The sequence below is a fragment of the Ambystoma mexicanum genome, chromosome 13 (assembly GCF_040938575.1).
Source record: "Ambystoma mexicanum isolate Mex_15411 chromosome 13, UKY_AmexF1_1, whole genome shotgun sequence".
NCBI classification, from domain to species: domain Eukaryota; kingdom Metazoa; phylum Chordata; class Amphibia; order Caudata; family Ambystomatidae; genus Ambystoma; species Ambystoma mexicanum.
Window position 1 is genome coordinate 446,950,095 of NC_090938.1, and position 8,579 is coordinate 446,958,673.

Sequence of the window (8,579 nt, forward strand, 5' to 3'; positions counted from 1 at the left end):
GTAACATGGGGTATGTCATGTTATGCCACACAGAGTGATTAACTTTACTAACTAGGAAAATTATGTACATGCTAAACCAACATAGTATTGGAAATGTTCCTGTAATACAACGCATTGTCCCATGTTTGAAACAATGGGGGTCATTATGAGTTGGGCGGTACGGGATTACCGGCACCGGTAAGGAGACCGGTGCCGGTAATCCCTTACCGCCCAATTCCGAGGTTCCGTAGCGGAAACCGTATGGAACGTGTGGTCTGACCACACGTCCCTTACGGGTCCCGCTAAGGGACCAGGGCGCTAATAAGGGGCTTGCTAGTCGCGAGCCCGTTATTAGCGCCCTCCATTCCCATTGAGACCTATGGGGGCTCAAATGGGAATGGGGAATGGTTTGTTCAATGGGGACTTACCGGTCCCTCCAGAGTCGGAATGCACCGGTAAATCCCCATTGAGCAAGACCGGTGCCGGACCCGGTATTGGAGGCAGCCATGGCACAAATAGCACCATGACTACCACCAATCTCGGAATGAGGCCCAATGTCCTTAAAGTTAAGGGAAGTCTCCAGTAAATGATTTGGTTCTCTCACTTTATCATTGACCCAGAGACTAGGGTTTCCAGTATTGGGTGGATTACGATATGATGATTGTATTTGTTATATTCCTGTCTCTGAGTCTCTGCAGTTGAAACAGCCTTTTCTTTTGTGGGGGTGTTTGCTTGCCTCCTTTAACCAATTTTAATGTCCAGTGTTTGGATATGGGATGATTTGCCATCCTTGGTATGGTTTCAAGGTTAGGACAATTGTCCCTCTGCCAGCTGCACCCAGCAGTTCATATGCTGGGGCAATACTGTTTCTGTGTACTCTGTCTTTCTGTGCTATCTGCCTTTCTGGGCTCCCTGTTTCTGTTCTCTATCTTTCTGTGTGCTCCTATCCTGTGTCTCACTAATGTCTCTGTCCCTCTTTCGTTCTGTCTCTCTGTGTGCTCTGCCTCTTTGTGTGCTCTGTCACTTTGTGTGCTCTTTCTACATATGTGTGATGCCTCTATGTCTCTCTGTTCACTCTGTCTCCCTGCCTAGACTGTCTCTCGGTCACCATGTCTCTCTTGTACTTGTGCACTCTGTCTTTCTGACTCTGGCTGTTCTTTCTCCCTGTCTCTCTGTGCAAATGTTGTACTCTTTCTGCTCTGCTTCTCTGTTGGCCCGTTCTCTCTGCCTCTGTGTGTGCTCTGTCTATGTGTCTTTCTTTGCGTTGGTCTCTCTGCATGCTCTCTCTCTCTCTCTCTCTCTCTGTCTTTCGATCTGTTCCTCTAGCAGCACTGTCTCTATTTGTCTTCTCTGTCACTCTCTGCGCACTTTGTGTGTGCAGTCTCGCTTTCTCTCAAGAAGCTCTGCATCTATGTGAGCTATCTTTCTCTCTCTTTCTCTCTCTCTCTCTCTCTGCACTGTCCCACTGTGTGCTCTGTTTCTCTAAGTGCTTTCTTTGTGTGCTCCATCTATGTTTGTGCTCCGTCTCGGTGTGTGCTCTGACGCTCTGTTTCTCCATGCGTGCCTTATCTCTCTGTCTGTTCTGTTTCTCTGTCTTCTCTCTGCCCTCTCTCTCTTTCACTCTCCCTTTTCCTCGCCCAGCAACTGTTTCCTAGTTGAGAGATGTTTGCCCAGGGCTTCGAAGCTGTGTGGTGGTGCGGGCATGCTCATGCCCAATTCCTATGGCACAGTCAGCCTTGGATCTTATATTTATAGGATGTATTTTCCGACAGGTTTTTGGCATTTTTGTATTGATATGATAGCACATCAATAAAATGTACACCCGCCCTCTTAGCTGTTCATTTGTATGACTAGCTGAGCGAGCTTTGTTTGCTGCCAGAGCTAATGAAGACGCGTTCAAAAGATTGGACCTGTTGTCATCCAGTTCCTCCCCATGCATAACCTCCGTAACCCTCACGCACCATGTTGAAAGCTTGGTTACAGCAGCAGCCATTTTGTAAGAGCCAGTGGAGCTATCTAAACTGGGAAGGGATTTGCTGAATCAAATCCTAATGTATTTGGGAAGGTTAGATTCTCACGACTGCGAGAGAAATGGGGGAGTGAGTTGATTTGCTAACTGACTGTATCGCAGTCCTGGTCCAACATATGAACTCCTTCTCACGTCTCTAACCAAACTATTGGTATAAAAATACCCAAACTCTTTGCACTACTTGAACTGCACCCAATACTGTTTAATGTAAAAGAGACCTGACTTGGTCTTAACTTGTACTGATAAAATTATACAAATTCCCATTCAAATTGTATTTATCATTACACTCTGTTATGTTATTTTCTTGTTATGTTATTTTATTTATAAGGCGCCAAAGCCCAAAGGCGTCCAGGTGCCATAGGAGAAAAAGGAAAGACACTATCTAAGCCAGATGGCAGGTCGAAATCTAGATAAACAGGAATGTCTTCAAACTGTTTCCGAAAGGCTAGGATATTTGCTGTGTTACGTAGAGGAGCCGGCAGAGCATTCCAAGCCTGTGCGGCCCGCACATGAAAAGCACAACCGTTTCCGCCAGCTCTTTTAAAACGTTCGACTTGCAGGAGACAGTCTTTGGCTCTGAACAATTGTTATTCTGATATGGTTTAATACTCTCCTAAAGTAGAAGAAAAAAATCTATCATATTCATACGTCCCATGCCAACACGTGTTTTGAGCATTCGCTCTTCTTTAGGGCACACACGCGGGAAGTGGGGTCCCTCACATGGGCGAAGCAATACTGATAAATGAGTACCGTATAACTAGTCAGCCATCAAAAATAGGATTGAAACCGTCCGACACCCATACAGAGGAATTATTATTATTTACACTAGTCTTAAGCTAATAACGTAAGGAAAGAGCGAAGTTTCAGTTTGGTTGAGTGGAACCAAGCAATTACAAGCACACAAACTGATTGTATGAAGATACTAAAAATCTGGTTTAAGGACAGTTGGGCGCAATATTGGAAGAACGGACAAAGGAGTGAATGAAATTGTACATTTTGCAGTGAAATGTCCACGATAACAGCAATATCACGTTATAAGCAGTGATGGAAATGGAAAAAATGGAAAGAGGGATACCACACGGGCCGGAGTGGGGGGTAAACTTTAGAGGAGGAGGTGGAGTTCCGTGGGGCCAGAGCTGTCAGTTGAACTCCGCTCAAAGGAAAAGTTCAAAATAATAGTTTGTAATGGTGCAATTTCTTTCATGCTGCTTCTTTCCAAACTCCACACTGTATATCAATTCCACTTTAAATCACTTCCATGGCAGTGGTGCACCCAACATACTGTTGGTAATGCAGTGATTTTTAGTACATTAAGGGAACCATAGACACTCTCTACAATAGAGGCTTACAAGGGTAGCTCAGCAGGATGAGAGACTGTTGCTGAGTTGTTATATATTACAAACTGGTTGTTACTCGTATGACTTTTTGCAATTCCTTGTTAAAAAAACAAGTGCTATAAAATGTGTTTGGCCCTGGGTTGGTTTGGGCTGGTCGCGTGCTTATATGCAGGTCGGAGGTGGGGGTATTTCTGCCTCTGTAGTGAAAATGAGAAGTTGTTCCCCATGAGCCCACAGTTTAATTTCCTAATAACTGCTGTCAGCACAACAGAAGCATTTATTTGTGATTAAGCCGTTTGACAAGCATATAACATCTTTATAAAAAATAACCTGTGATAAAACACAAAGCAAGGGGCACACATATGACCGGTTATTTGTGTGGTAGTCCGACAAAAAAAGAAACACAGTTCAAAGAAAACTAGTGTATGCAAGTTTAAGCAGTATTTCTGAGTTTGGAAATGACTTGTTTTTTTCTATGGAAGTGTAAGATGCACATTTGGAAACCAATAGTGTACCCAGCATGTAGAAAGCCTGCTTTTACCAGTGATGACCACCACCCCAGTGGACCATTGTTTCCTGTGGAATCCCTTTCAGGCCAGAAGAAAGAATACAGCATGAGAAAACAAAACCTGCACACGTGGGAGTGATGGCTGGGGAAAGGAGCACAGAGCAGATCAGATCACCAAGCCCCCAGCTTCCCTGGCTAAGATGGCGGCTCAGTAAAGCCTTGTTAGGGCTGAGGCAGGCCGGGGACAAGATCCGGGGAGACATCTGATGCCGGATCTCGGACACGGCAAGAGCAGGCCCATTGATCAGCACTGGGTATAAGTCTGCCTTAAAGACAACAGCAATGAGTTATGTATGTTGCTCGTGTAAACAGAAGGTAGTTAGCTCTTATCAACAGTCACAGTAATTACATATTAAATCAATACTGTTTTGTTATACAAATAGATCATTTATTCAAAATATATTTAAAAAGAGAGGGACAACAGAGACTATCTGTTATTTCACAGTGTATTAAATACTAAAACACTGTCTAAAAACAGACAATTAAATTGTGACAGAAAGGCCTAGATCAAGTAGGGTGATGTATATATTATTAGCATCATTTAATTACTGTCTATTATAGGGGCATTTGCCGTCTTAGTATAGTCAGAGCCCTTTTATTGGGATACATACTTCTCCCTGGTTCCTTCATATCAGGGTGGGGGAACTCGACATGTTTCAGTGCTCATACGTTGGAACTTTCTTTAGGAGATATGTCACTATACAATTGGTATCACAATAAAAACAAGACAAACTGCAATGGCATCATTTGAAAACAATTACAACTCTTGTTGACAGGGAAAAAAACATTGATCTGTATTTGGAAATGTGACTGGTCCAGTCTGTGGAGAAAATCTTTAGGAGGTGGAATCCTAATTAGAGCAGGAGTTTTTCTCTTTGGTCGAAACTGAACGAAAAATGGATCTAGCTCGGCCTATTTTAGGATGGTATCTCGGATGGTAAATATAAACTCCTTTTATTTTCCTCAAAGTTGTTTAAGCTTTGAAATCCGACTTGAATGTCTGTAGGTAGTCACTGTTAACAGGAGACAAAAACTCAATTTAGTCCTTTAATCTTAGGCACTAGAAGTCTGAATTAGCCATAGGCCCATGTCATCTTTCAATTGGCTGGTTAGATGCACAGTAGATTATGCAGGGTAGATTAGCCCTTCAGTCGCTTTTCTACACCGTCTGGTGTCCAGCTTCTAGGTAGAAGCTATTTTTCTCTCCGTGTGGATTAGGAGAGCAGCAACGCTTTTAACTAAAAACTAAAAACCGTTGCGGCTCTTCTGATCCACACAGAGAGAAAAATAGCTTCCACCTAGAAGCTGGACAAGGAGTATTTTAAACAATTCAAACCTGCTTTTGTGTGTATTTGTCATTTATTATATATTTTTTTACTTTCCACTTACTGTTTGTAAGTTACTGAAAAGGGAATGCTAATATGGATGCCTTGGCCTGTAAATAGGAGCTTACTTAACAGGTCTTTCCTTTAATGGATTGGGAGGAGGGGGGCGGGGGGGGGGGGGGGATGGGAGGGGTAACAAGCTGGGGTCGAAGAACTGTGATGGTAACAAGGTAACCAGCTGGCAGTGAGTGGCACAGCCCAAAGTTGAGCGCTGCAAAAGACCCTGAGGTTTGGTTAGTTTCGAAAAAAGACACAATAATCCAGCTCTGGCCACACACTTGGTAATTTGGGATATAGGTCCCATCGTTGCTCAGTCCTACCTATATATGTCTCTAAGGCCAAGTTTTTGCATTACTAGGGGCCAGGAGGATAGCTCAGGGTCAACCCACTGGCTTTGGAATCAAGATGACGGAGCAACACATGTTCGATCCCCGGGTCGCGCTTAGAAACCTCTGGGTATTAAGCGCCTTATAAATAACGAATTACAATGAAATTATAATAGTATGATGCAAGCATGGTGATTGGCCTACGCCCCCTGGATCGCAGGGATAGAATACTGGCTCATAAGTGACTGTGAACGTGAATGTTGACCTGGTAGCACAGGTGAACTGATATCCAGGGTAAGAAATAGATTTCATGACACTAACTGTTGGACACTGGGAAGGGACAATTGGATTCGCGTGTAAGCCCTAAGATGCTTAAATAATGCGATCACTCACTAGGTGATCCTATCCTTGTGGAGATGTTACATGGCACCTCAGGGGTCTGTGTGCTCTCTGCAGGGGATCTGGCGGCAGAGGCATGCTCTCACACACACACCAATCCCCTGGGGCATGTGCCCCTTCAACCTATGCCCACCCGCTATGCGCTGTTTTTCCCCTTGCACTAACCACAATATCCCTGTTGTAAACGTGACCCACCCCCACACACCAACCTTGCAGTTTGTCCCAGTCAATGCTCTAACTCAGATGAGACATGTCCAACCCCCAGCAAAGATCGATGGTGCTGTCATGCACAGCAAAATACACCCACACATCCACCTAATCCCATCCACACACACAGTGGCAGCAACGATGCGTCTAACCAGAGGTCTGCAAACTTTGACTCTCCAGATGATTTGGACAACAAATCCCACCAATTCTAGCCAGAATAGTCAATGGTGAGGGATCATGGGAGTCGTGGTCCAACACATCATGAGAGCCGCAGGTTGCAGACCTCTGGTAAAAATCACACACATCAGCCCATCGCTAAACGCAGTCAAACTCGTCCACCCAGCCTTCTATCCATCCATAAACAAACACATAACAGCTATAAAAATGCCAGACCTGTTGGCTTTGCCAGTGCTTGTTGGTGTGAGTTATGTTCTCAAGGTTTGGCAAAGGTCATGCAAAGAGGAATGTTTAGTGTCGTTCCATGTAATGCAGCTGCCATATAAAAAATAGGTGGTGTGAAATATTTTGACGTGGAACCGGAGAATGGTGCTCGCAAGCCTCCTGCTGATTCTAAGCACAGTGATATGAGATGTTACTTAATGGTACCCAATGTATGGACCTTAGAAGGGAGCAGGGCTGATTCGACACGGTCAGATTGGATCTTGAAAAGTACAGGCTGGCTCTAGGTTTCAGGTGGGCTGTCCACCCGAATGCAGTGGGGCTCCCCCACACTGTACACCTGCTTTTTGTGTGGTGTGCTGTAATACTAAGTGTGCCTTGTAAATGGCAGAAGAGCTGCTGTGTTGTGCTGCTATCTTGATCTGTTGTCATGTTGCATTGACTTGTGTTTATATATCTACTGTCTCCGTGATAACCTGGGTATCACTGGTCAGGCTCTGGCATGGCTGACCTCTTTCCTTTCTGGTCGACCCTCCCAGGTCCAAATGGGCTCCTTCCTCTCTGACATCTTTTTCTCCACCTGTGGTGTCCCCCAGGGATCCAACCTCTCTCCCTGGCTTTTCAATCAGTATCTGGCACTCCTTGCCCACCGCATCGCCGCTCTCTGCCCCCACTTTCAGTGCTATGCGGACGATACCCAGCTCATTTTCAGGCTACCCTCGGCCTCCTCCTCTCCTTCCCTCATCTCCGACTGTCTGTCTGCTATCCAGGAATGGTGTGCCGCCAATGACCTCTGCCTTAACGCCAGTAAGACTGAGATTCTACTCATCGGCACACCCACTCCCTCCTTTCCTGCAGCTCTCTGGCCGGCCTCCCTTGGCCCCCTTCCTGCCACTACCTGCAAAGCTAAAAACCTCGGGGTCATCTTCGACTCCACACTCTCCTTCTCTCCTCATATTTCCGACGTCTCTAAGAAGTCACATTACCAACTGCACCTCCTCAGAGGTATTCTTCCCTTCCTCTCCTTCCCCCAGAAGCTCACTGTCTCCCGAGCCCTGGTTCTCTCAAGGCTGGACTACTGTAATAGCCTCTATCTTAATCTGCCTGCCTCCACTCTCCGCCCTCTGCAACTTATCCAGAACAGAACTGCGAGACTTGTCCTTGGCCTCAAGCCCAGGGACCGTATCTCTCCAGGACTGAAATCTCTTCACTGGCTCCCAGTGGCTGCGAGGATTAAGTTCAAAACCCTCTGCATTGTCCACAAGGCCTTCTGGGGCCTGGGGCCACAATACCTTCAACTCTCTCTTCCTAAATATCTGCCTTCACGAGCCCTTCGCTCATCCGTCTCCAACTCCCTCATGGTCAGCCGCTTATCGAAGCAACGAGCTGGGGGCAGATCTCTCTCCGCAGCAGGGGCCTCCCTCTGGAACAGCCTTCCTGCTTCCCTGAAACTTGAGGAGAACCATCTCCGGTTCCGGAAGCACCTCAAAACCTTCCTCTTCGCTTCTGCCTTCTCTCTCCCTCTCCCCTGCTAAACCTGCTTAACTCCCCTCCGAAGTCTGCACTTAACCTGCATCTGGGCCACTCTGTGACCTCGGCCCAGGGCCCAGCCACTCTCCACTTGCACTGCCTCCCTGGCTCCCCCTGCACTGCGGGACTGTCACTGCATCCCTACAGCCCCTTCCCAGCACTTGCTCTGCACTTACCTCGCACTTGCCACCAGCTGGCCCTTTTATTTATTATTTATTATTTTATTACGCTACTTACCTTGTATTGCACTTTCCCCCCACCTCCTCCCCCTGCACTTCTCCTTTTCCCCTTACCTCTGCACTTGCGCGATCTGAATGACACCTGGCCTAGTAGGATCGTTTGTCTGTCTTCCCCTTGTTTCCCCCCCTCCCTGCCTCGTCGCGCCTTGAAACACTCGTGTATAGGCGCGTTACAAATACC